This window comes from Lissotriton vulgaris, unplaced genomic scaffold, assembly GCF_964263255.1.
Source record: "Lissotriton vulgaris unplaced genomic scaffold, aLisVul1.2 SCAFFOLD_1177, whole genome shotgun sequence".
Taxonomy (NCBI): domain Eukaryota; kingdom Metazoa; phylum Chordata; class Amphibia; order Caudata; family Salamandridae; genus Lissotriton; species Lissotriton vulgaris.
This window is the reverse complement of record NW_028243938.1, coordinates 178,507-205,817: the sequence shown is the minus strand read 5'-3', so window position 1 is coordinate 205,817 and position 27,311 is coordinate 178,507. Positions and strand designations below refer to the sequence as shown.

Sequence of the window (27,311 nt, the reverse complement as noted above, 5' to 3'; positions counted from 1 at the left end):
CCCTCCGCTATCCTTCTCTCTCCAAGTAAGAGACTAATATCCACCACTGATATTACCTCATATTTCACCATATTGATTCACCACTAATCCTTTATAGGCTACCTGAATAGCGTGCGTCAACAATCGAGCGATAAATAAATACAAACCTTTGTCCTCCTCTATCCTTCTGCTATCATTCCATATCCAAATAACCGACTAACCTATACACCACTTAAAATGTACTTGCATGTTTCACTATACTTATTCAACACTAATCCTTTATGGGTCCCGGAGTAGCGTGCTACCCGCCGAAAAAGCACTTTGACGCCTCATCAGGGGTAGTAAGCGCTATATAAATGCAATTACAATACAATACAATACAACCTCACACACAACCACACACACAACCACACACACACACACAACTACACACACACACAACCCAACACACACAACCACACATACAACCACACACACAACCACACATGCCCACACATACACACAACCACACACACACAACCACAAAACCACAACCACACACAACCACACACACAACCACATACACACACACACACAACCACACACACACACACACACACACACACACACAACCACAAACACCCACCCACACACACAACCACACTGTCAGTGCACACTTTCACCAGACACAGACACCATCAGTCGTCAGTGCACGCTTTCACCGGGCACAAACACCCCCAGCCGCCAGTGCACGCTTTCACCAGGAACAAACACCACCAGCCGCCAGTGCACGCTTTCACCAGGAACAAACACCACCAGCCGTCAGTGCATGCTTCCACCAGGCACACACCACCAGACGTCAGTGCCCGCTTTCACCAGGCACACACACACACACACCACCACCAGCCATCAGTGCACGCTTTCACCAGGCACACACACCACCAGCCGTCAGTGCACACTTCCACCAGGCACACACACCACCAGCCGGCAGTGCACGCTTCCACCACACCACCAGTGCACAATTTCTACAGGCACACACACCACCAGCCATCAGTGCACACATCAATTTTTAATGCATCCACAATTAACTATTGTAACAATCGCAGTATGGCGCACTTTACTTTTAAACATGTTCATCTAAAGCGCAGCATGCCACCATTGCTACAAAAAATAAATACACATTTTTTTGGCCTACAATTTATAGACTTTCGTTGCGATTGGTGTTGCAATATTTAGCAATGCCAATAGCTCAAACTTAATTAATGTGAGACCTATTGCATTGCAAATGCTTGTTTTTAGCGTTGCCAGGCCGATTTTTAATCCCAATCCAACCCCTGGTTCTCTTCCAAGTTACATGAACAGTGACTGAGCCCCCAGTCCAAGTTCTCTAGATTGCCAAACGCCATGGAGAGCCTCCTCAGGTGGTCGTGTTTGAGCCACAATCTGGGCAGATGGGACGTTTCAGATTCTTGAAGCTCTCGGGGAGAGTTGCGTTCAGGAAAGTTAACTTTTACAGTAGCCAGGCTTGAGCAGACAGGTCTGTGAGGCAGTTATTGGGAAGGTGAAGACTTCTCAATTTCTGTAGCCTGGCAAGTTCTACGGCAGAGAGGCCTGGCATTTCTTGCCTCATTGTGATCCTCTGCACACTCTCCAGGCAGCCTATCTCAGAAGGGATCGCCTTCAGGCTGTTGGAGTTCATGTACAGGACGGTGTGATTTCGTAAAAGCCCAACTCAGAAGACAGACCACTCTTCCGGCTCATCTCAAGCACCTGTAGCGCCTTGAGGCGGAAAAGCTGGTTCCCATCGATTTTTAGCTTCTTCTTTCCAGAGACGTCACTGTCATGTACGGGCAGGGCACCAGCCCTAAAAACAGAAGTGGGGGAACTAACCAAGTTAGGCAGTATGCAAGTAACATCATGCTGCATGACATCACAGGGTGACATCACAGGAAGTGACATCTCAACCATGACCGCACAGGAAGTGACATCAGATCTTAACATTTCCCACATCTTCACATGTCTACAACGAGTACATTTGAGAGCAATATGCGATTTAACAAATGAGATTTTGCATTTGGATGGAGCCAAAAAAAAATGACGCAATCCTGACGCAATATGTGGGCCTCAATTTACACATTGAGGGCCTCATTTACAACTTTTTGGCACAGTACAACGCCACAAGGCTTCTCGCAGTGCTGCCCTGCTTCAAAAGGAAACTGCAGGAATGTGCAGTGTTAATGAAATACGGCCCATTCCTGTCTTTTCTGATTGCGCCGGCACACAAATTGGTGCTTAGCACCAACTCAGCCACTCTTGCATTATGATGGCAGGATTGTTTCTGTGCATGAAGGGACAGCTTCCTGCACACAAAAAATCAGTGGAGGCATTTTTCTCTTTCTTTGTGTGCTGCAGAATGCAGTACACACACAAAGAGGAAAAACAAGGCAAAATAAAGGTATTTCTGCTCGTCACGCCTCCCCTGGGGAGGTGCACAGTTTTGACACATTCCCAAGATTACAGATCGTTGAAAATCTGGAAATGTGTAAAAACCTATGGGTGTTGCATGGGAAAATCCAACGCAACGCCCATGGAATGCCTACTTGATGTGGAGTTAGGCAACACAGCGACCTGCGCTCTTTGTCTTACTCCATGCCACGCCATGCAAAGCCACGCAGGGTGGATTTGGTCTCCTCATAGATATTTTTGAGAGTCATGCATCAAAATAAGAGACACTCCAGCGGCACAGGCCTCTTGTAAATGAGGTCCATATTTCTTTAAGTAGCAGTACATCTAATCTGCTTAATTGTTTGCAAAGTCTGCATTTTAAACTATTTTATGTGTTAAGGCACCTGCTGTAGAGATCTTTGTGGACCCAGTAAATCCCAGGGAAGAATTACATAACGTAACATAACTTTGGAGGGTAGGGTATTTGCTGGAGAGACCTGCGTTTTCTGTAGTCAAGTTTTGACAATGTAGCGTAGATGGGTTAATGTGTCTCCTGCAAAGCACATCATCTAAAATTCAGATGACAGACTTTTGTTTTATGTAGCTAGGTGAGTTACTGCTTTCAACAAAGAGATGCTTTTGTTACTTGCTGTTCATAAAATGTAAACCTGTATAGCACAGACTGCTCGGAAGGACATGCTTCACCTTGTAACCCTCACTGTCTTTTGTTACACATTTTGTACATTGATTTACCCATTTAAATGATTTATTGTCAATGTATAATAATGTGTAGGTGTGATGCGAAGCCCTCTGACACCCTGCATTGGGCTGCGTAGCGCTATAAAAGAAATGAAACAAAATAGTGGTAAATTATTGTTTGTGTAAATACTGGGACAGACCAACACATCTGACATTCTTGCAGTGGATGCATATCAGGGATTGGACAAGGTAAAAAGCATGCCTCTTAAGTGTATGTAAAGTGATAGCAATCCGTGTGCGTTTGTTTCTAGTGGGTGGACGCCCTGTACCTGCGTGTACCCCCGACTTGTGCCCTGATTAGGGGCTTAATGTGTGTTTACCATTCTTCTGGGTTGCTTTGTTTTGTTCCATAATCTCTTGTACTGTACTTGTGTGGCTTTGAAAGCAAACAGGACATTTAATTTTATCTTTACTACAAGAAGGAATGCTTTGCTTCAAAGAAATCTTCCAATGGCTGCTTATTGACAAACCTAACTTCAGATCATTCAGTCCCCGAGTAGCAGATTTCCAGAGCACAAATTGACGACAATGGTGGGCAGGAAGCATTAAGGTTGATTGCATTATTTTCTATATATTCTTTTTACAGACTTTGAAAAATACGTCCTTTAAGTATTACTTAGACAGGAACACAAGGTTTGATAATCAGATACATCAATACATTAACTATGGTTGCTGCTCTAAGTTGCATTAAAAATTAGTAAATGTGGCTCATTGTTTCTCTTTCTATCTGAGAATATCAAAGCCCTTGAAGGTATCCATCCCATAGATAGATACACCAAGAGCTAATAAAAAATGTCACATAGAAGATAAAATATTACAATTATTGTACTTCGAGATGTATATATATTTTGTTACTTTGTTACAGTTCTCATTTAATTACTTTGCTAAGTGCCAACTTGCAACTGTACAGTCACTCCACAGCACTGTAGAGTCATAAGGTGTGAAACATGGTGAGGGTATGGTATCCAAATAGAATGGCCTTAATATTGCCTGACAAATACACTTAATGGAGCAGTATTTTATAAATTATATTTAAGCTCTGATAGCTATCTCAAACGTTATTTTTGGTGTACCTATTCAGGCGTACAACCATCATGAGAGCTCAAGTTACAGGAGAGTGATATGTAGACTGACATTTTTGTGGTCTGTTGTAATGGGCATTGGGGTAATGGTTTTTTAGACACTCTCTTGTGATACCTGCAGTGATTCACTCTCTTTTAATCAGTCAATCATGATTCTTGTAAAGTGTGACTAATCACTGTAAGGGTCTCTAGGCACGGAGAGGGGTGGGGGAAAAGGGGGCAGGTTCCACAGTTCTCAATCAATGAGACAGGTCTTGAGGACCTTCCTAAATTGAGGCAGTGTCTGTAACTGCATGAGAAGCAGAGGAAGGGAGTTTTTGGTCTTTGCAGTGAGGTAGGAGAAAGCTCTTCCTTCAGCCAAGGCCATGTGGATCAGTGGGATTGTGGCCAGGACCAGATGGGCAGAGCCCAGATGTCTGGTCAGTGTGTTGAAGGAGAGGCGGTGGTATAGGTATTCAGGTCCAGTGTTGTTGAGGGCTTTGTAGGCGTGCGTGAACAGCTTGAAGGTGATTCTTTTGTTGACCGGAAGCCACTGAAGGTCTCTCATGTGACCAGCAGATGTCAAGGATATGTCTGGTGGAGGCGTTTTGAATGTGTTGCAATTCCTTTTGGAGTTTTTGTGTCATGCTGGTGTAGAGTGTGCTGCCGTAGTCGAGCTTGCTGCTGACAAGCGCCTGGGTGACTGTTCTCCTGTACTCGGTAGGGATCCATTTGAAGATCTTTCTGAGCAGGCTGAGCGTGTGGATGCAGGAGGATGAAACAGCAATAATTTGGTGGTTCATAGAGTGAGGAGTCGAGAATGATGCCTGGGTAGTGTGCTAGGTGGATGTGGCGGGGGTACAGCGTGCTGCCGACCACCAGGCATCATTCCAAGCTGAGGGAGTGGAACCCAGGATGAGGTCTTTGGTTTTATCAGAGTTGAGTTTGTTTGAGGCAGCTCTCCTTCATCCAAGGGACTAATGCCTTCATCCTGTTGTGGAAGTTGCTCTTAGACGCTGTAGGTTCATCAGTCAGGGAGAGAATCAGCGGTGTGTCGTCAGCGACTATGTTAAGTCTGTGGTTTCTGACGATGCCTGCAAGCGGGGCCATGTAGATGTTGAAGAAGGTGGGGGCTCAGTGAGGAGCTCTGGGGGCCTCCGCAGCTGATCTCTTTGGGTTTTGAGGAGAAAGGTGGGAGCGGATCCACTCTATAGCTTTGCCGCAGATGCCAGTGTCGTGGAGTGTTGTGCAGAGGGTGTGGTGGGAGACAGTGTAGAAGGTAGCAGAGAGGTGCAAGAGGATGGGAGCTGAAGTTTCGCCTCGGTCAAGGGAAGTGAAGATGTCATCGGCTGTGGCGAGGAGTGCTGTGTCTGGGCTGTGGTTGCTCCTGAAGCCATATTCAAAGGAATCCAGGGTGTGGTTTGTTTAGTTGTCTGTTGATGACCTTCTCGAAGACCTTGGCAGGGAAGGGGGACGAGCCTGTAGTTTTGAGGCCCATTGAGTCGGCAGAGGGTTTCTTCAGCAGGGGGTTGATCTCTGCATGTTTCCAGTCTTCAGGAAAGGTGGCAGATATGATGGAGCAGTTGATGGTGCAGCAGAGTATGGGGTTAATGGCAGCACCTGCTTGATTGAAAATGTGGTGGGGGCAGAGATCTGATGGTTAGCATGATCCTTAGGCTGTCAGCAGTGAGGGTGGTCCAGTTGAACAATGTTGGCTGGGATCTAGAACATTCTAGTGCGATGGTTACTGTGTGAGTGGGTGGCTCCAGGATTGCGAAGCTGCTGTAGATATCTAAGATCTTGCTGTGGAAAAAAGGTGGCAAGGTTGTCACAGAAATCTTGGGAGTCGTGGATGTCTGTGGTGTCCGTGTAGGTTTTGGTGAGTTCTTTAATCACGGTGAAGAGTTCTTTGCTGTTGTATGTGTTGGCGTTGATGAGTTACTGTATGGCTGTTTTCTTGGTGGTTCTGATAAGGTGATGTGTGCAGTGACGGCGGTCTTGAAGTCTGCGTGGTCTGCCGAGGTCTTGCTGCTCCTCCATCTTCTTCCAAGCTGTCTGCAGGTGTGCCTGGACTCTTAAAGGGTGGGGAAGAACTAGCTGGTTTGCCTGGAGGGCTGCTGGGTGGAGGGTTTCCTAAGGGGAGCCAGTGTGTTGGCGCAGTCGGACATCCATCGGTGGAGGTAGCGTGCTGAAGCATTTGCATTCGTGGTGGTCGGCAGTGGGGCTTTGCTGAGGGAGGTGGCGAGTTGGGCTTCGGGGACCTTGTTCCATCTTCTGTGTTCGTCGCAGTGAAGTTCGGTAGGTTTGATAAAGGAGAAGTGGATGCAGTGGAGGTCTGTCAAATATAATTTGGAGGTGTGGCTGACGCAGATGTTGTTGCTCACAGAGAAGATGAGGTTGAGTGTGTATCCTGCGGAGTGGCTCTGGAGGAGACTGGTAGTTTCCATCTGCTGGTGGAGAAGTTTTCTAGTAGAGATGAGGTGTTGTTATCGCTGAGGTTATCCAGGTGCGAATTGAGGTTGCAGAGGAGGATGTAGTCCATTGATAAAAGAGCGAGGTGAGTGATAAAGTCAGCTGTTGGTTGAAACACAATTCGGCTGTAGAAAAGGCCATAATACAAAGATTACACTCATCAAAGCTACTGATAAGATTAGGTTTATTTTAGACAGAGGAGTAGCAGCTGTACTTGTGCTACTGGATTTATCAGCAGCATTTGACACTGTTGATCAAGGGATACTGATCAACCGTGTCTCTGCACTAGGCATTGGGAACAAGGCAAAATCCCTTTTGACTTCTTTTTTTATCGAAACATACTCTGCTCTTGGGCGATTTCGACTCCCAAGTTTTTTCACTCCTGTGTGGAGTTTCGCAGGGGTCTTCTATTAGTCTGGCGTTGTTTAACACTTACGTCACCTACTTAGCACAAGTGATTACATTTTTGGGTTAGCTCTCACGTCATATGCAGATGACAACAAATAGTGCTCTCTGTTCATAAGAATGGGGACACTGTGTCAGCTAACTTCCATGATGGCATGTTGGCCATCAGATCCTGGATGTCAAGACACTTCCTCAAATTGAATTTGTCTAAGACAGAGATTATGGTCTTTGGAAATCTATCTCTTGTGTGGTCTTTGGGTTGGTGGATAATAAATTGGGATTGCCCTCAATCCCGGTCACTAAAGTCAAGAACCTGGGTGTCATTCTAGATGACAAGCTATCTTTTAAATGTCATGTTAATGCCGTGGTCTCCTCATACTTCTATGTCCTAAGAATGGTGAAGAAACTGTTCCCTTTCATTCTGATTGATGCCAGGAGAAAGGTAATATCCACTTTGGTTATATCCAAAGGTGACTACTAAAGCAGTGTATTGATTAATGCACAGGCAATGGTTCTTAGTAAGCTACAGCTGTTACAGAATGCAGCTGCTAGGATGCTGTCGGGCATTCCAAAATTTAAATCGGTCTCCAATGTGGTTAGACAACTTCACTGGTTGTCTATAAGAAGCAGAACACAATTCAAATCACTCTGCATTGCCTATAAGGCTATTCAGAATATATGGCTGGAAATTCTGAAGAATCCACTGCAGATATACACTCCCATCAGATCACTGCCTTTGGCAGGTGTTAATCTTCTTGTCGTCCCAAGAACCTATAGAACCAATTGGGGTGACAGAAGTTTTGTAGTTGCCACTGCTAAGCTGTGGAATTCTCTTCCCTCTCAGATCAGTGCCAGTCCTACTTTATTGTCATTTAGGAAACAAAAACATGGCTCTTCAATTAATTGGGTTTTTTCATCTAGGCCATGCCTTCTGGAGCACTTAGAGCCGAGACACCTATGGGTATTTGCACGCTTTATAAGTTGTTTTAACATAACAGCTATTGATTCGCTGAAGGGGGTACAGGGTCTAGGAGGTCTGTAGACGAAGTGCCACGGATTTTGGTGTTCGGGTTGGCCTGGATCTGAAAGTGGAAGGGTTCCATGTCTGGCGAGTGGTCGTCAGAGCTAGTTGTGAGGCGGAAGGTGTTTTTGTGTACGATGGCGATGCTGCCTCCCAGCCACTTGATGTTGTCCTTGTGGATGATTTTATAACTATTGGGGGTGGCAGTTGAGATTTCCAGGGCTGAGGTGGGGTTCGTCCAGGGTTCTGTGAAGAAGGCTATGTTGTGGGAGATGTAGTAGAGCAGGTCCCAGATCTCATCGGCGTATCCATTGAGGGAGCGGATGTTGAGTAGGATGCAGCTGAGGTGGTCAGGTTCGGTTCTTGTGGGCTGTGCGGTCGGTGGGCTTGGTGTGCTTAGACAGGAGAAGGTGCAGTTGTGGAAGTGAATGGGCCTTGGGTGTCCGTTGATGCCAGGTGGCAGGTGGTAGAACTTCTGGTGTTGAATGCGTGGAGGGTGCTGGAATCGTAGCGGTGAAGGCCGCTGGGACTAGGGTCTGTAGCGCTGTGCACAGTCCAGACGCGTGCTGGCTTGACTTTGGCATGGCAGCCGCATGCCCGTTTTGCGGCTGCCATCAAGTAGTGTTGGTGAGACAGGAGGGCTGGTCAGCTGGGAGGCAGGAACCAGCGCTGGGGCTGGGCTGCGAGGATCGAGCAGTGGGAATATGGACACAGAGCAAGAGAAAAGGGCAAAAAAAGCAAAACCAGAGCAAAAAATAAAAACGCAGAAAAAGGCTATGTGACAGAGAAAAAGATAAAGATAGAAAAGAAAACAGCTATAAAAAAACAACAGAACAGTTGAATGCAAACAAGAGAAAGGCGTAAACAGGAGAGCAAAGACAAGCTTAACTCTAGGCCACCAGGGATGAGGCAGATGCCTGCAGGCCTAGGTGGTTGCCATAAAGACAGCTCTCCTAAGCGATTACAAAAAAGTTGGAATCCCAAAAAGTCTGTTACATGTTAGCTTAATTGTGGTATTTTCCAATGGAGCATCAGTAATGTTTTAGAAAAGAAAGGAGTAGCAGCATTGTTGTAATCAGAATTTCCAAATCTTGTACTGACATGGCACTCGCTCACTCAGAATAGAATTTGCTGTGGCAGATACAGTTGATGAGGTTGTAGGGGTCCATCACTTTACCATTTTCATGGACTTATTGTGTGCCACATACAGCATGTCACCAAAAATCCAGAGGGAGTTAAACCTGGCCACCAGTGAGCTGTGTGCATAGCTTCAAAAGATTGGGAACATGCTTGATATTAAATGGGTAGTATTTAGTTACAGATCCATAAAAGCTGTTTGGAACTTCTTCCCTGCCTTGTGTAAACATTTTGATGGTGCTTTCAAAGAGATAATCAGACCCATAAGAGACTGGTCTAAGTATGAAGGTCTCTTATTGAAGCTTACATCCTGTTCTTTTATTAAAGATTTGGGTGTAATGTGTGATGCACTCCAGGAACTCAGACTTCTCACTTTCCTTACAGAGGAGGGCCACTGCAATTGTTTATGCCCGCAGACCTTTGATCAGTCAAATATGTATTGTTTAAACCAGTGGCTCCCAATCTGTGCGCCGCGGCGCCCTGGTGCGCTTCAAAGGTTTCACATTTTCCAATTCGTCATAGATTGAAGGTAACATCTTTGCAATGTGCAGGTATTTAGCAAAAGCATAAAACCTCTGTCCACCAGATGGCAGCAGAGCGTTCGTTATTGAGAGGTCACAGCTTAATGGATTTCTCACATTTCCTGCTTAAGAAGCCAGCAGACAAATGCGAGGAAGAGCAGAGTGGAAAGATTATGGTGTGCGGAAACTTAGCGTGACAGGGGAGAATGGGACAGGATAGGAAGAGAGAAAAGCGAGGAAGGTGGGAAGCGAATTTTGTGAGAGTGTCTAAAGCACAAAGAGAAAAAAGGGAAGGATATCAAAAGTTTCCTGTCTGTAACAACAAAGAAGGGAAGGTTAAGGTCTCACTCACGCAATTCTGTCAATATATTTGACAGATTTATCTAGTCCTGAGATACAGCCTTGGTCACTGCAGTGCGCGGATAATGCTCTAGCACTCAAGCAGTCTGGTGCCTGGTTTGAAGCTGTGTGCTAGAGGCAAGTCCTCCTGGTTTCCCGAAGAAGTACTCTATCTGGGGGAATGCGGGGTTACCCATTGAGATTCTTTCACTGTATGGTGGGGATGGGGACAGGCCATGTGGCTGGGGGCCATTTTGAGTGCTGCTACAGGCCCTGGCCATGTGCTGGGAGGGAGGGGGCCATTTTGAATGCAGGCAGTGTTCTTAGGTCTGCAACCATTTTGCTTAGCTTTCAACCTTTATGCCCAGGGGTACTGAGTGGTGCATAGGCCTAGTCTTTCTGTGGGGTGTCTTGAATTTAAACATCATGGAGGGCTTGGGATTGTGCTGATTTTTCTGTGATTTTCGTTTTTTTGGGCTGTTGTTGTGGCCTTTTCACCAGGGATAGTGAGTGGTGCATGTGCCTAGTCTTTCTGTGGGGTGTCTTGAATTTAAACATCATGGAGGGCCTGGATGGCATGGGATTGTGTTGATTTTTCTGTGTTTTTCGATTTTTTGGGGTGTTCATGGGGACAGGCCATGTGGCTGGGGGCCATTTTGAGTGCTGCTACAGGCCCTGGCCATGTGCTGGGAGGGAGGGGGCCATTTTGAATGCAGGCAGTGTTCTTAGGTCTGCAACCATTTTGCCTAGCTTTCAACCTTTATGCCCAGGGGTACTGAGTGGTGCATAGGCCTAGTCTTTCTGTGGGGTGTCTTGAATTTAAACATTATGGAGGGCTTGGGATTGTGCTTATTTTTCTGTGATTTTCGTTTTTTTGGGCTGTTGTTGTGGCCTTTTCACCAGGGGTAGTGAGTGGTGCATGTGCCTAGTCTTTCTGTGGGGTGTCTTGAATTTAAACATCATGAAGGGCATGGGATTGTGCTGATTTTTCTGTGTTTTTTCGATTTTTATGGGGTGTATAACTGAACTGATGTTCCTCTGTCTTCCATTGCTTTTAGGTGCACAAGACTCAAGAGAACCACCAGTGCCACGAAGAAGTCCTGCTGCGGTGTGTGTGTGCAGCATAACATCACACAACGTCACGTCTGGCCACAGACAACTCTGCAACTTGTGCAACTGCGGCCTGCTGTTCTGACCTGCTCTGAAGAAGATGGCCCCCAAAATAGTTCCCCGTAGCTCATCTAGCAAGAAAGTTGCCAGTAAGGAGCAGAAGAAGCAAGTTACCAAGGAGACTGGTGTGCCGCCCGCCACGTTTTTTGGGAGTAAAAAAAAAGTACGCCTGCAGCAGCAGCGGGATCTGCTGGGGACCAAGCTGGGAGCAGCACCCCCGCTCCATTGGGCTCAGTGCCACCACCACCACCACGCCAACTTAAGTCCAAGCCCTTGAGTGCTGCAGAGGCACTTAGTCTAGTTGTTCAATCACCATCGACCAGTGATGTTGGCTCATCGCAAGAAAGTAGCAGCAATGTCCCTGAATAAACACAGGTTGTTGTAACTCATCTGACGAGTGTTGAACAACCACAGCCGCAACAACAACCACATGTGCAAGTACAAGCCCAAGTACATGTGGAAGGAGAGGCAGCGCAAGGAGATGCGCAAGCAGAGGTGCATGGAGGGTCACAAGTGCCCACAATAGTTGTTCCTCCCGAAGTAGGGGCACATCAGGAAATCGACAATCAAGCCGAGGTATCATTTGTGGAAGCCACTCCTCCTGATGATCATTCATTGTCTTCCACATGCCTAGCAAGGAAAAGATCAAGGGTGGTGTCTACATCTTCTTCAAGCCCACCTCTTCTGATGATATGGATGAAAATTGGGAACCACCACGGCCGTCTGAGAGTGAGGCACACCATGATCTGACAAAGGTACTTAAGCGTAAAAGGAAGGTCGTCGAAAAACTCATAGTTATGGAGTGTGATGAGGCTCAACAAGAAGTGGCGGATACTGCTGCTGTGATGAAGGCTCTCACGACGACGACCCAGTCATCATAAAGGTCACTGAAGCCCCAGCGGGCATGCAGCAAACACACATTTTGACCCTAGCCCAAGAAGCTGCTGAGCGTGATGATGTTGTCGACGAGGAGGCAATGGAAGAAACACTACAATCATTGGAGTTAACTAGTACACCAACACCTACTGCTTCCATATTTCTTACTCGCCAGAAGGGACCTCCATCCACCTCGACTTCAATTAGTGGTGGTGAAAGTGCAAAACGTACTGAAGTTCGGCAATCCACATCCTCCACTTCATCTGGCATTAGCAGCAGGACCACCACCACCAGTATCGCCGCCTCCTCCGGCCCCCAAAGACATTTCAAGTCTGCAGTTTAGGACTTCTTTAGTGTTTGCCCAAAAAAGGAAAACCTCGCCATTTGTAGCATTTGTAAGTTGGCAGTTAGTCGTGGTAAGTTTGGTTCCAACTATGGTACCGGAGGCCAGAGAGGTCATCTTGAAAGAAAGCACGCTGTCAAATGGTTTGCGCGCCTACAGGCGATCAAGGAAGCCCGAATTGCACGTAATGAAAACGTTGATGTTTCATCTGATGACGACGAGGAGGAAGAAGACATGTCAAACACTTCACTTACACCCAGTACCCCTGTCAGCAGCACACCCCATGTGAGCCACACTAAGAGTGTGGGAGAGAGTGAGACACCAATGCGAAAAAGTTAATCAGCGAGCGTAACTGGGTCGAAGAAATCATCATCATCATCCTGTAAATGCTTGGTCCAGGGCAACATTAAAAAGATGTTGTTTACAGAAGCGCAATATGAACGCAATCACCCACTGACGCGTCTGTATAACACTAAGCTGGCTAAAATGCTAGCTCTGGACCTTCTCCCTTTTTCTTTTGTAGAAGGGGTTGGTTTTCTAGAATTAGTGGCAGCGCTCTGCCCTAAATGGAAGGTTCCTAGCAGGTTCTATTTTGCCAGAGTTGCGGTTCCAGCACTACATGAAGATGTGCTGGAGGTGATTGGGGCAGCTTTGCAGAAGAGTGCTGTTCACACTATACATCTGACAACAGACATGTGGACCAGTGGCGCAGGCGCTGATTACATGTGCATCACTGCACACTGGGTCTCTTTTTCAGGGGTTAAAGCAAAGCTAAACGCAGGTGTTGACCCAGACAAAGTTTTTAAAGCTGCTCGGAAACATGCAACACTAGCCATGTTTGGTTTGGAGAAACGTCAAACAGCACAAAACATTTTGGATGAGTTTAACACAAAGGTCCTTCACTGGCTGTCCCCAAAAAAATGCCAGATTGGTTATGTTTCCACGGATAATGGCGCCAATGTAGTTAAGGCCATGGAGCTGGGTCACTATTTCAGAGTGCCGTGTTTGGCGCACTGTATAAACCTGGTTGTTAAAAAAATCTTGAGTGATAAAGACAGTCCAGCGTACGAGGTAGTGGACACCTGCCAAAAATGTGCAACCATTTCAGCCATTCTTTTAAGGCCTGGAAGCATCTGAGGAGCCTGCTACATGAACGTCGAATGCCAGTGAAAGCAATCATCCAGGAGGTGGCAACACGTTGGAACTCAACCTTCTACATGCTTGAGCGTCTGTATGATTAGTATACGGTACTCGATCACTATTTCTCAAAACAGGGTACAGCTCAGAAGGACCTGAGGATGGGTGCGGCGCAATGGGACATAGTTAAAAGCCTGACAGACATGCTTCGTCCTTTTGAGGTCTTCACGCGTGCAGTCAGCAAGGAGGACTGTAATTTGGGAAAAGCTATCCCATTGTTGTACATGCTGGAGCACCAACTGAAGGAGGTGTCTTCTGTGTTTCAAAAAGATGAAAAAAACCAAGACCCTTTTGTTTTGACGGAGAAATTATTAGAGCGCCTATAGGCTGATGAACGTCTTAAAATGATCCACTCAGAACAGCATTACATTTGTGCTACTATTCTGGATCCACGCTACAAAAAGGCGCTGGCAGGCCGAGCATTCTTTCCTTTTGCTGATGAAGATGTTAAAAAGTACAAACGTTGGCTAGCCTTGTCAGCCAAGAGGTTTGAAAGAGAACGGCAGAAAATTGAAGGAAAAGGCAGTACATCAGCATCAGCAGGCCATCCCCAGTCAAAACAATCCACTTCTGCACCTGTGGCTGTGGCACAAGTGACCTCTTAGACGTTAAAGACACCGGCAACCGGATCATCTGCACCAGACACAACAGTAACATTGGATGCTGAAGAGGATTGGCTAACTCGGCTTGGGTTTGGTTCTCAAAAGGTCACAGCAAAAGCTAAGCAAAGTGGAGGAACCTTGGAGGACCTTGAGTCGATGGTGCAGGACTATCTGAATGACTCAACAGAGGTCTATGTTAATGCTGAACCATTGGCGTATTGGCATGGGAAAAAAGAATTGTGGCCACAGCTCTCCAACCTGGCTTTAAACTACATGTCTTGCCCACTCGCAAGCGTGTCTTCTGAACGTGTTTTCAGTGCTGCTGGTGGCATTGTAACTCCCAAACAGAGCCGCCTCTCGCCCAAAAATGTGGAGAAGTTAACAATGATCAAGATGAATCAGCACCTCATACCACCAGATTACAAAGTACGAGAAAAAACGCCAGATGAAGACGAGGTGGACAGCAACGTAGATGAGGGAATTTCTTCTCTGTTAGGTGACACTGAGCTCACCCTGCCTGAATTCCCAGAGTATGATGACGAAGCCTTTGTCATATTCAGCCAGACTGACTAACCTTGATATCCGGTACAGCAGGAGCGATGCCGAAGCTAATTTCCTTCCTCCCTAAACACGGTACCACAGGCGAGCGTAAGACCAACACTCGCATATAGGACCCTACCCAGGGAAGGGGAAAAGTGGATAAATAAAATATAAAGAAGTGGCAGCCAGAAACCATCTACAGGACTTGACAGCAGGAGAAACGCCAAACGTAGAGGTTGTAGATAGATACCTGCACAGGGATACAAGAGCAAGACAGTTACCCTTTGCCCTACAACACTCTACCTTTCTTGGTATTTTATAGGAGGACTGACACTTACTCAATAAGGCTTCCACTCTCGCATAGGGAAAAGAAGGCAAAATAGGAAAAATAAAGTAAAAGAAAAGAAGAAAGGATCTGCCCAAGACCCTTATATCCACATAGAAGCTAAAGGCTTCTCAAGTAATCTTCTGCAATGCCACAGGCTGGTTTCCCAAATAATAAGATCAAGGTTCCTTTAGAATGTTCCAAATGCCAGACTCGAAAAACAATATGTAACAGAGTTCTGTATCCGAGCCACTCAACAGCTCTTCAGAAATCCAAAAATGTTCAGCAAGGTACCAATGCCAAAAAACAACTTATGTAAATAATCAAGTCTTGCAAAAATAACAAGAAGAGTTTCCAAAACACTCTTCTTTACTAGCAACCCGCTAGAATACACACTGTAAAATGTCGGTAACGGGAGAACATTTAAAGAGTTTAAAGCTGCAACCTCCTGATACTGTAATCCTAATCCAGGGCACAACGTGTTTCCCCCAGCTCACCACACGGCTCATCAGCGGCTCCCCGTGTCAGCGCGGCTCCCCGGCGCTGCTTCTCTCATCGGCTCCAGCGCGGCTCTCCGTGTCAGCGCGGCTCCCCGGCGCTGCTCTCTCATCGGCTCTAGCGCGGCTCCCTGTGTCAGCGCGGCTCCCCAGCGCTGCACGCTCGGATGTAAAAATTCTCCAGTGGCCAACTCCTGATACTTCGAGCCACAGAAACTTGCACTAATTCAAAGAAGGCTCAGTCCAAAAGAAATTACGAGCAAACACAGGTGACAAGCACCGCGGCAAGTGCTGAGGAAGAATAAATAGAAAACGGACAGAACAAGTGGACAGAGAGAAAGGACTGCAGCAAGCATTCTGGGATTTGTAGTCCCTCTAACGGACTTGAATCGTGACAGCCTTATTCTTATTCCTGGACCCTGACACCGAGCCCGGAAAATGAGACAATGAATCAATAACTTTCTTTTTCGTCCTTATTCACTTTTATTCCTGTGTGTCTGTCTTTCTTTGTTGTGCAGTTAATATAATTCAAACTTTAATCACCTAATCACAAAAAAAGCCCATCAGCAGAACTGTCTTCACTTGTTTGCTTATTGATTTGAAGGTGCCGCAGTCTGCATTCCTCAGGTTCACAAGTTCAGAAGAACATGCTCCTCTATCCTCCTCCTCCAGACTCCTATTTCCCTCAAAGCAGAGGGCTGGATTACGCCCAATGAAGAAAGACTCAGCACTTGTGGGGGTGTTCTACTTCTTTGCGGGTGAGTTGACAGCTCTGGGGCCATTGCTGGGAAGCTCTGATACTGGATAAAAGTGGTTTGGACCAAATCGGAGGCGGAATTTTTTGTGTCTTTTTGATGACTTGCTTGCCTTTGAGGTGCTCTTTGGGGGGTTCCGGGTGTTTGTGGGTGAGTTTTGGGGTCTGGGAGCACTGCTGGGACACTCTAATCTTGATTGCATTTGCTTTTCAGGAAATCCGTGGTGGAAAACGGGAGTTATGGCCTAGCTGCACAGCGCGTTTGGACCGAAGACCGAGAAATATTGTAAGTATGAGATTTTCCTTTTTGGCTGTTTGGGGGTGTTGTGCTTTTTGGCGGGTGAGTTGGCGGGTCTTGGGGCATTCCTGGGAAGGTCTAATACCGGATAGAAGTGGTTGGGACAAAATCCATGCTGAATTTCTTTTTGCTATTTCTGACATTTTGCTCAATGTAGCGTTTTTGGGGGCCTGTTTGGGGGGCTTCCTGGTGTTTGTGGGTGGGTGTCGGGGTCTGGGAGCACTGCTGGCTATGGATACTTTAGTTTGCAAGAGGTTTGAAGCAAATCCATGGTGGCAGAGGGGAGTTAGGGCCTAGCTACAGAGCGCGCGCGGAGTGATTTGGGAAATTGGCAAGAAAATGATTAAGTCCCCATTTTTGTACTTTTGCTTTTTGGCTGTTTGGGGGTCTTCTACTAGTTTTCTCCTGGGTTGAAGGCTCTCGGACCATTGCTGGGAAGCTCTAATACCGGATAAAAGTGGTTTGGACCAAATCGGAGGCGGAAATATTTTTGTGTTTTTGCTGACTTGCTTGCCTTTGAGGTGCTCTTTGGGGGGGTTCCGGGTGTTTGTGGGTGAGTTTTGGGGTCTGGGACACTCTAATCTTGATTGCATTTGCTTTTCAGGAAATCCGTGGTGGAAAACGGGAGTTATGACCTAGCTGCACAGCGCGTTTGGACCGAAGGCCGAGAAATATTGTAAGTATGAGATTTTCCTTTTTGGGTGTTTGGGGGTGTTGTGCTTTTTGACGGGTGGGTTGGCGGGTCTTGGGGCATTCCTGGGAAGGTCTAATACCGGATAGAAGTGGTTGGGACAAAATCCATAAGGAAAAGCCTTTTGGCACTTTTTGTAACTTAGGGTTCGTTAGGGTTAGCCCTAGCAGCAGGATTGCATGTATTTCGGGGTGCTCTAGATTTTTGCAACTGAGTTCTGGGGTCTTAGAGCACTCGTGAGAATGTGTAATTTTGGTTGCAAGTCATTTGAAGAAAATCCATGGTGGGAAAGGGGGCATTTGGCATAGTTAAAGAAAGCCTTTGCCACTATTCTTAACTTAGGGCTCGTTAGGGTTAGCAGTATTTCTATTGCATGTGTTTGGGTGGGGGGTTTTCGAGTCTTGGAGCGATGCTGGCTATGGATACTTTTGCTTGCTTGCAAGTGGTTTGAATACAATCCACGGTGGGTAAGGGGGTATTTGGGCCTACTTTTACTTTCAAAGTACGTTTTGTCACCAGTTTTCTGCTAGGCCTCGTTTTTTGAGATCTGATTGGGGGTCTTCTACATTTTTGCGACTGGCTTTAGTAAGGGTCTGGGTGGGAGCACTGCTGGGAAGGTCTAATTTTGTTCTAAAACACAGTTTACAGTACACCTAGCTTGAGGGGAAAGATCCACTAAATTAATTTGCCCATACTTATTTATCCTTCAAAAGGTGACTCAGACAGAGTACGCACTTTCAAAAATTTTGTACTGTCTATTAGGAAAATTTAAGTGTGACTTTTTGCACTACACAGCGTACATACCTTATATTTATTTATCAGTGGTGTTGTAATATTATATCACTTCCTGTTTTTCGTTCAATAATTACAGGCCGGGTTTCAGTCTGTGCAATGGGGAAAAAAGGATGGAGTCAGGCTTCACATTAGCGAGCCGCAATTCAGAATCCGCCAGGCAGGCAGGGGACAGGGTGTCTTCTGGTCACCAACATTGATGGTCGAAGCGTCAGCTGGAATGGAGGAGTGCCGCTAATAAGAGGAATTGTTTGCTGCATGCAACTTACTTACCAAATTCAACAGGACAACTACAACAACATACAGATACAGTATCCATTGTTTTCTTCTATGAGTGTGACTGCATTTCTTGGATCTCTCTCTGCTTCTAAATTGATCCCTACAGCCATTCTATAGGTTTTACTTCGGCTATTTTTTAAACCTAATTTAATGTAGCCCTGTACTGTCGCATTCTGTCATTCACGGTTGTCGAAAGTACTACTTACTTTTCAGTAACAATGCATTCAGTAGTGCATGCACTTCCTTTATGTCACGTAAAAGATTTATGGTTAGCTTTGTACCCAAAAATTTCTTTATGTTCAATTATTGTTTGTCCATGCTGTGCTTTTTTTTATTTCTCTCAACAAAACCTACCCAAAAAGAAACCCCCATTCCCATCCATTTTACAAACCCTAACCCTCTTCCCCCGGGCTGTGTGGTTTTGCTTGATGTGTGACTAAATGACATCAATAATTCCACACACTTGCTGGGGAGGATAAGGTCATAGCAACAGGCTGGTGAAGGAATCCGAGGATATATTCTAGACTTACTCAGCTTCAGTACTATTTCTTGTAGTAGTAGCCAATGTCAAAGAAATCCAACACAAATGCAAATTATACTATCAATACTTTACCATTTTTTAGGCTACTTTGTGGCACTGTTCTAGTGTACTGTCACCTGCTATATTCTCTATCGTACCGTTGTAATGCTACAGTAAGGACAAACCAGGTTTCATTTTCTTTTTTTCCATAGGCATGCAACTGCCACTGTGTCACACCACTAGTACCACCGCAATGAGGAGGACATTTCATCCACCCTGGATTGCCAACCTTAATCGCCATTTCCCATGGAGCCAGCCCTGGGCCTAGCCCTACTTTCAAACACAAATTACAGGTAAGATAAGCGTTTGGTTGGAGGTAGTATAATGGAGTATTAGGAGAGACGAGAGATTGACGGTAGTACTACTAAAGTCCTTGGACTATTCAGGAAAACAAACTTACTGTTAAACCCCCACCCACCAGACTCAAAAGCATTAAAAAACAGGTATGGTCAGATAAAGTTTCAAAAAGTATATTTTTATAGCCCTAACAAAATAATCTCCCGCAAGACCCTCCCTAACCCCAACGATTGTCCTTCAAAAGTCCCCAAAAAACCCAAATCCCAATTCCCACCCCTCACAAGTCTCTAAAAAAGGGGCAAGGGACACTACGGCAGGGTGCTGTTGACTTTAGCCGCCAGGGCATCATGCTCCTTGCGGAGGGTGGCATGGTCGAAGCGGAGGCCCTCCACCAAGTTCTTATAGCTTAGGACCTCCTGCTCCAGGTAGGACACTCTGAGGCATATGCGGCGCTGGCGTGCCTTGCAACTCCTGTGGGGGGGCAGCTGCTGTCTTTGCTGCTCGGCGGTGGCGGTTGGCTTTGGTAGCCCGGCTCCGTACCGCTGGAGCACTGCGCTGGCTGGCAGCCTGTGGGGGCACGGAGGAGGATGCAGCTGTCCCAGTGGATGTTGTTGTTGTACCGGTGGACTGCGTCTCCTCCTCCTCCAGGGCCACCAGCCGCTGATATTCGGCGACAGTGGCATCCAGCCTCCGTTGCCGGGCCATTCGAGCCAGCTCCCTCCTCCTTGATGGTCTCTTTGATTTGGAAGGAGCAACTATATGAAGAAAGAAAGACATAGTCTGTAACCAATGCTCCTTAAGATTAACACAAAATGATTGAGCAGAAAGTTGTGTCACAGTACAAGTAGCAAATTGAAAGCACAATACATAACTATTGAGGACAGTATCTATGTAACCTCCGGCTTCTTCATCCTTGCTCTAACATTAGTGGAAGTTTAAGGAACATATTCTACGAGCACTATGGACTTCCATTACAGTTGACTATGACAGTACACCAGTTTTATTCTTCTTCTTCTCTCTTGTTTAGGAAAATTGGTACGTTATCTTATGCAAGCCGGCATAATGCCAGCGCAGTGAACTTGCACCCGAGAAAAACAGACGCACACCATGATGAGTGAGACAGACTTGCGTTACTGTACCGGTCCAGTACATGCAGGTGGTGAAGCTCTTACTTTTCTATTACGGGTGGCACTGAGAATACTCTGTTAAAAGGGCTACTGCTTAATTAATTTAGCTTTCAGCTTTCACCCTATAGTGCAAATGAGTATTAGAAAAGGAAAATGAAGAAGCGAAATAATCTGATTATCTATCACTTCACATAGGATGTATTTGATGACATATGGGATAACTTTAGGGGCTTTGCTTATTATTGAGTGAACAGTGACGAATGACGTACTACTACTAAGCATGGGCGGAAAATCCGTTACGCTCACGGATTTTCGGTAAATTCGCAATCCGTGAGATCCGCGAATTTCCCGCAAAATCTGCAAATTCGCACGCAGCGGATTTTTTGCTGCATGTGGTGTAAGTTCGCAATTGCGAACTGGTACAAAACCCTCGCGAACTGGCAGAAATCCTTGCGAACTGGCAGAAATCCTTGCGAACACAAAAAAAGCATTCAGCAGGTTCAAAAGTTCAAACTCATCATTAGTAACCATTCCCTGTAGTGCTTCCTGACAAGGGCCCCTCCAGAGTTCAGTTGCTAGTTGCAACAATTATATGACCCTGCTCTGACCCTCACAGCAGGCTCATAGAATAGCTACAAGTAGGCCACAAAAGGTCCTGGACAAAAAAATTGCACTGCAACAGAAAGCAAATTACATATAAGGAAGCAGGTGCCAGACTGGAATTTTAAAACAGTGACACATTAATAAATCAACCCCAAATTAATTCATGTCAGTTGAAGCAGGCAGGTGTGCTTGCTTTCCCCCCAATAATCTACAGTGATGATGAACCAGAGGGTGGCATTGATGCACCAGAGGATGGCATGGCTAAAACAGAGGGTGGCAGGGGTGAAACAGAGGGTTCTGGGAACCTGTGATGATGAACCAGACGTAGAAACAACATAATCGTGACCGTTGCGAGCCGACATGTAAGTTCGCAATTGCGAACTGGTACAAAACCCTCGCGAACTGGCAGAAACCCTTGCGAACACAAAAAACAAAATCTGCAAATTCGCGAGAATTCGCGGATTTCGGATTGCGAGTTTGCAAATTCGCAAAATTTGCAAACGCCAGATTCGCAAAATTCGCCCATGCTTAGTGGGGATTGTCTCAAAGGCCTATTGTCCCCTGGTTTTGGGTGGTATCCTTTCTTCCATTGAAGTTCAGCTGTGAATCAGGCCTTAGGCCTGCCTACATCCAGGGGCAAAACAAGCCCATTTATTTTCGAGGCTCCCCTTTGAAAGCGTTTGGGGCAGATTTACAAGCCCTTTGCTCCACTTTTGCGTCACTTTTAACATGGGGAAAAGTGACGCAAGGGGCTTGTAAGTCTGCCTCCTGGAGCTTAAGGTACTCCTAAACAGAGACCCTGAGCCACTGCAAGTGCAGGAGAATGGTGCCCACCCGCACATGCCAGTGCCCATCACAGCAGCCAATCATTCCTGCCGATCAACATGTGTATTGTGTCAACACGTTCAGTCCCAGTCTAAAATCTTTAACGAGGAGAGGGGTACACCATAGGTAGGAAGAACACGCTGCCACAATAGCTGCTATGGGCATCTAGCATGCTAAAACGGCATTGGCTAGTGACTGGCCATAGGCCCTTCAGGAGAGCTGCAGGGTTTCTAAGGCGTCTCTAGACCATCACAGTGATCTAGACACTGCATTAGTAAAACTGGCTTTATATAATTAAAATAACATATCTGCTTCATTCTACTCACTATTAAGTGTTGCACATTTGTAGTGTCACACATAAGGAGTACCCTAAAAACATCGAAATGTCTCCTACGTTTACAGAAAACTTAGCAGCTATGCTATATTTAACTATTTAATTATATAAAGCCAGTTTTATGAAGGCAGTGTCTAGATCACTGTGATGGTCTAGAGACGCCTTAGAAACTCTGCAGCGCTCTTGAAGGGCTTCTGCCCGGTCACTAAAAAATGTCACATAATAATAGGGAGCCGCGGCCAACGATCAATAAGCCAAGCTAGCCATGGGTTGAAAAAGTTTGGGAACCACTGGTTTAAACAATGAAGGACTCACCAGGTGAGTTTGTTTCTGTGGCTTAGACAGCAGTGGTCGAGGGCAAATTCAAGAATATTACTCTTTTCCAGGGGATAGTTAACTCTGTTGCACTTCATTAAAGGCAGTTTACCAAAGTCTAACTGAAAACATCAATAAATGATCTGCCCCAGATTATGAGAGAGTACTTACAGCCAGCTTCTTCGTGCTAGATGCAAGAAATCTGCCTGCAGGCGATGAATATATTCTTTTTTTTTTTTTTTTTTTTTTTTTTATCCTCATATTGCGAAAATATTATGTATTTTGGAAAGTATGAATTCTACCTCTGAAGCTTTCCCTTTTGTACCGTCACTGCCCAATGGTCTCTCTTTTCTTGTGAGTTTTCCTTTGTTTTGCTTAATCAGAGGAGAACCTTTTCCATATACATATTAACATATCTGTAGTCGAGAGGGGGGGAGCTAGCCACCTTGGCTACTTCTATGAGTATCATACTCCTAACACAGAATACGCTTTCGCATTAATCATAGGACAGTGTGTTACGCCCGATCCTCGGAGGTCAGATGTTTCTCCATGATTTCCCAATACTTGAACCTCTTACTAATTTTTCCCCTTCTGTCTAATTAGAAAAAGAAATGATAAAAATCTTACCCATGAAGAAGGAGGTAGCGAAATGGTATTGGACTTTTATAGACAATGAAGAGGAAAGCTCCCAGATGGCAGAGCAAATCTGGGGAAAAGATCTAGCCTCAGAAGACCTAGTAAATATATGGGAAAATTCCATAGAGAAGTGTTGGTCAACATTAAAAACAGCGGCACTAAAAAGAAATCATCTGTACACCCTGCATAGAGCCTATTGGACACCGAAAAAGCTTTCAAAATTTTAAAATGCGGGAATCAAAAAATGCCCTAAATGTGGGGAAGAGAAGGCGGATGACGTCCATATGTTCTGGAACTGCCCATCTTTGAAAACATTCTGGGAAGGAGTGGGTAAGACGTTGAACTCAATATTTCAAAAACATCTGAATGTAAGTACAACTCTTATTCTTTTCGGGATTGATAACACAACGGGGGTAGATAAACTAACAGTAATGGAAGCAAAATTACTCTTTGTACTAATGGTGATAGCCAGAAGGGAGATCTGCATTAAGTGGATAGGTCCTCTTCCCCCGACACATGCAGAGTGGTTAAACTCAGCCATCAAGATGAATATATTCTTTATCGTGAAACAGAAATCCAGAAGTTGTGCTCAGAGTATCAGCTGCCAGCAAGAGAATATTCTAACTGATCAAAGATTTTGGTGGAAAGAAAACACCACATATATTTAAAAATGAGGTGCCTGAATGGTACTATTACACAGATTACAGATCTGGGAAGAACCATACCATTTAAACAGTTAGGTATATAAGGGGAGCATATATATATATATATATATATATATATATATATATATATATACATATATATACATATCAATAATAGCCAAAAGTGGTGCACTTTATGGGGCAGATTCCAGGAAATATAGGCCTGTTCTTTATTTATCACACAGGAGTCGGTGACCGGGTGAATGCCCCTCTTTAAAATGCGAGCTTCCCTATCACTTGTGAAACTTAATTTCCAAGTGGCCTGTTTAATTGATATGACGATAGGGTGAAGAGCAGAGACTCTTCCAATTGCAGCAAATGAACAATTGCAGCAAATCAAAAGGTTTTAAGAATGAATTACTTTTCTTTTAAATTTTCTAATATTTCATTCTGAATTAGAAATCTTAATGTACCAGAATCACCCTTTAACAGGCTTACAACCCAACGCACTATCCCTGCAAGACCCTGTCCCCAGCTACTACTTAAACCAAATCCTAACCTCAGGGCAGCCACAGGGCAAGCAGAGTTAACTGAGGCTAGGCTCCTTAAAATGTGGCCTTCTGTTGTATTTAAGAAACCCCATTTATTGACATCGAGCAATTCAATAACATACAACAGGGAAGCAGAGATTTTTGCATGAAATACCTCTAATAAAAGTACAAAATGTCTTTTTCCTGTAGATTTGTAAAGGGAGCCAAAACTTATCCCATGCGTAGTAGCTTCATGGGTGTTATTTTCTATTTGGGCTTTGTCACTTAGGTTTCACACACTATTTTTCCCAAGAAAGGGTAAGATTTGACAAGTTCCAATTTTTGGCCACCCACAGACCATACAAAATTCCCGTACTGCCACTGTTTTCGTCCGTGCATGCACATGATTTTAGTTTTAGATATATTAAACTTTAAATAGTGGGCCTCTGCAAATTTATGAAGTGCCTGCAGATGGCTATTTAATCCCCTAGGCGTTCAATCCAATATTATTATGTCGTCCGCATAAAGTAGACACACAATTGGTTTTTCTCCCAGTAACAGGACAATGCCCTAACTTTGGGCCAAATTATGAGGAAGATCAGAGATATATAGGGAGAAAAGTTGATGAGCCAATAAACATCCTTGTTTTAGGCCATTTGCAATAGGGGTAGTTTGTGAGAGACCTTTTTCCCCTCCCATTAGGACTTTGCACCAAGTATCCGTATGGAGAGCACAAACTAACTCCAAAGGGTAGCCGTCATACCTAGATTTGAAAGTTTTCTCCACAGCAGGAGACAATCTACTTTATCGAATGTTGTGGAGAAATCTATAAAGGCTGTATACATCCTTCCTCCTCTGACTTTAGCATATTTTTAATTCATTACATATAGCGCAGTTATGTTATCAATCAATCAATCAATCACTCATTTGTAGAGCACGCTAATCACCTGTGAGGGTCTCAAGGTGGAGGTTATCAATTGTTTCATGCTTTGTCCTAAACCCGGTTTGCTCCATCAGCAAAACTTTAACCGCATCCACCCAGTCATTAATTTGGGTCAAGAGGCATTTAGCAAAAACTTTACCCACTGCATCAAGAAGCGCAATTTGACAATAGTTGTGAGGAACATCTTGAACAGAGGGGCTATTATACTCCCCTTCCAAGAGGGGGGGAACCATTTTGTTTTCATTGCAAAATTTGAACACCGGGTAAAGAATTTTACTCCACAGTATACTATTTTGTTTTAAAACTTTGAATGGTAATTCATCGGGCCCATTGCGGCTGAGGAACGCATCCCTCTGATTTCCATTTCTATTTCTTTTTCAGAATGCGATCCATACGATGAGGGGTCTTGCTTTGGTGCGATGTACTTAATTGCCATTGCATTATCTGCATATAAATCCTGAATAGTGCTAACCCATTTACGTTCTTCAATGGCCACAGGGACAATCAAGATCTAGCTCCACATCCCTCCCCGATAAGAGAGCAAAGTAAAATGTCAGCTGGCAAACAGTAAAATGTCTGCTGATGTAAAATGTTGTAAGAAACCTCAGCAAAATAAATGTAAATGTGTGTGTCTTGTAAAGCACACTGCTACCCGGAGGCGTCCTGGCGCTATAGACCGCTGGGGAACCCGTCCTGGCTTTCCCTGTGAGATGTTCCCTCCTGGGTATCTCCAAGGTGAAACCAGGCATCCCTGGCGTTTGTGGGGGGCTGTTGTGGAGATGAGGCAAGCTAATGCCCAGAGTTGCCGAGTGTAATCCCTGGTTAGAGTAGGCACTGGGGCGAGAATTATTGAGTCCGCTGACCCTGGTTCACGACCCTGCCGCATCGGGAATGGGCCTTGGGTGTCCGATGATGCCAGGTGGCAGGTGGTAGAACTTCTGGTGTTGAGTGCTGGAGTCGTAGTGGTGAAAGCCGCTGGGACTGGGGTCTGTAGCGCTGTGCACAGTCCAGGCGTGTGCTGGCTTGTCTTTGGCATGGCAGCCACATGCCCGCTTTGCGGCTGCCATCAAGTAGTGTTGGTGAGACAGGAGGGCTGTTCAGCTGGGTGGCAGGACCCAGGCTGGGGCTGGGCTGCGAGGATCGAGCAGCGGGAATAGGGACACAGAGTAAGACAAAGGGGGGAAAAAAGCTAAATCAGAGCAAAAAATAAAAACACGGAAAAAGGCTATGTGACAGAGAAGAAGATAAAGATAGAAAAGAAAACGGCTATAAAAAACAACAGAGCAGTTTAATATAAACAAGAGAAAGGATGAAACAGGAGAGAAAAGACAATCTTAACTCGAGGCCACCAGGGATGAGGCAGATGCCTGCAGGCCTAGGTGGTTGCCATAAAGACAGCTCTCCTAAGCGATTAGGAAAAAGTTGGAATACCAAAAAGTCTGTTACATGTTAGCTTAATTGTGGTATTTTCCAATGGAGCAGCAGTAATGTTTTTAGAAAAGAAAGGAGTAGCAGCATTGTTGTAATCAGAATTTCCAAATCTTGTACTGACATGGCACTCCCTCACTCAGAATAGAAATTTCTGTGGCAGATACAGTTGATGAGGTTGTAGGGGTCAATCACTTGACCATTTTCATGAACTTATTGTGTGCCACATACAGCATGTCACCAAAAATCCAGAGGGAGTTAAACTTGGCCACCAGCCAGCTGTGTGCATAGCTTCAGAAGATTGTGAAAATGCTTGATATTAAATGGGTAGTATTTAGTTACAGATCCATAAAAGCTGTTTGGAACTACTTCCCTGCCTTGTGTAAACATTTTGAGGATGCATTCAAAGAGATAATCAGACCCATAAGAGACTGGTCTAAGTATGGTCTCTTGATGAAGCTTACATCCTGTTCTCTTATTAAAGATTTGGGTGTAATGTGTGATGCACTCCAGGAACTCAGACTTCTCACTTTCCTTACAGAGGATGGTCACTGCAATTTTTTATGC

At 45.2% G+C, this 27,311-nt stretch overlaps 1 pseudogene; it reads right to left on the bottom strand.

Moving 5' to 3' along the window:
* Positions 1 to 1,274: 1,274 nt before the first annotated feature.
* LOC147668199 (uncharacterized) lies at positions 1,275 to 6,765 on the bottom strand (annotated as a pseudogene).
* Between the last annotated feature and the right edge of the window lie 20,546 nt (positions 6,766 to 27,311).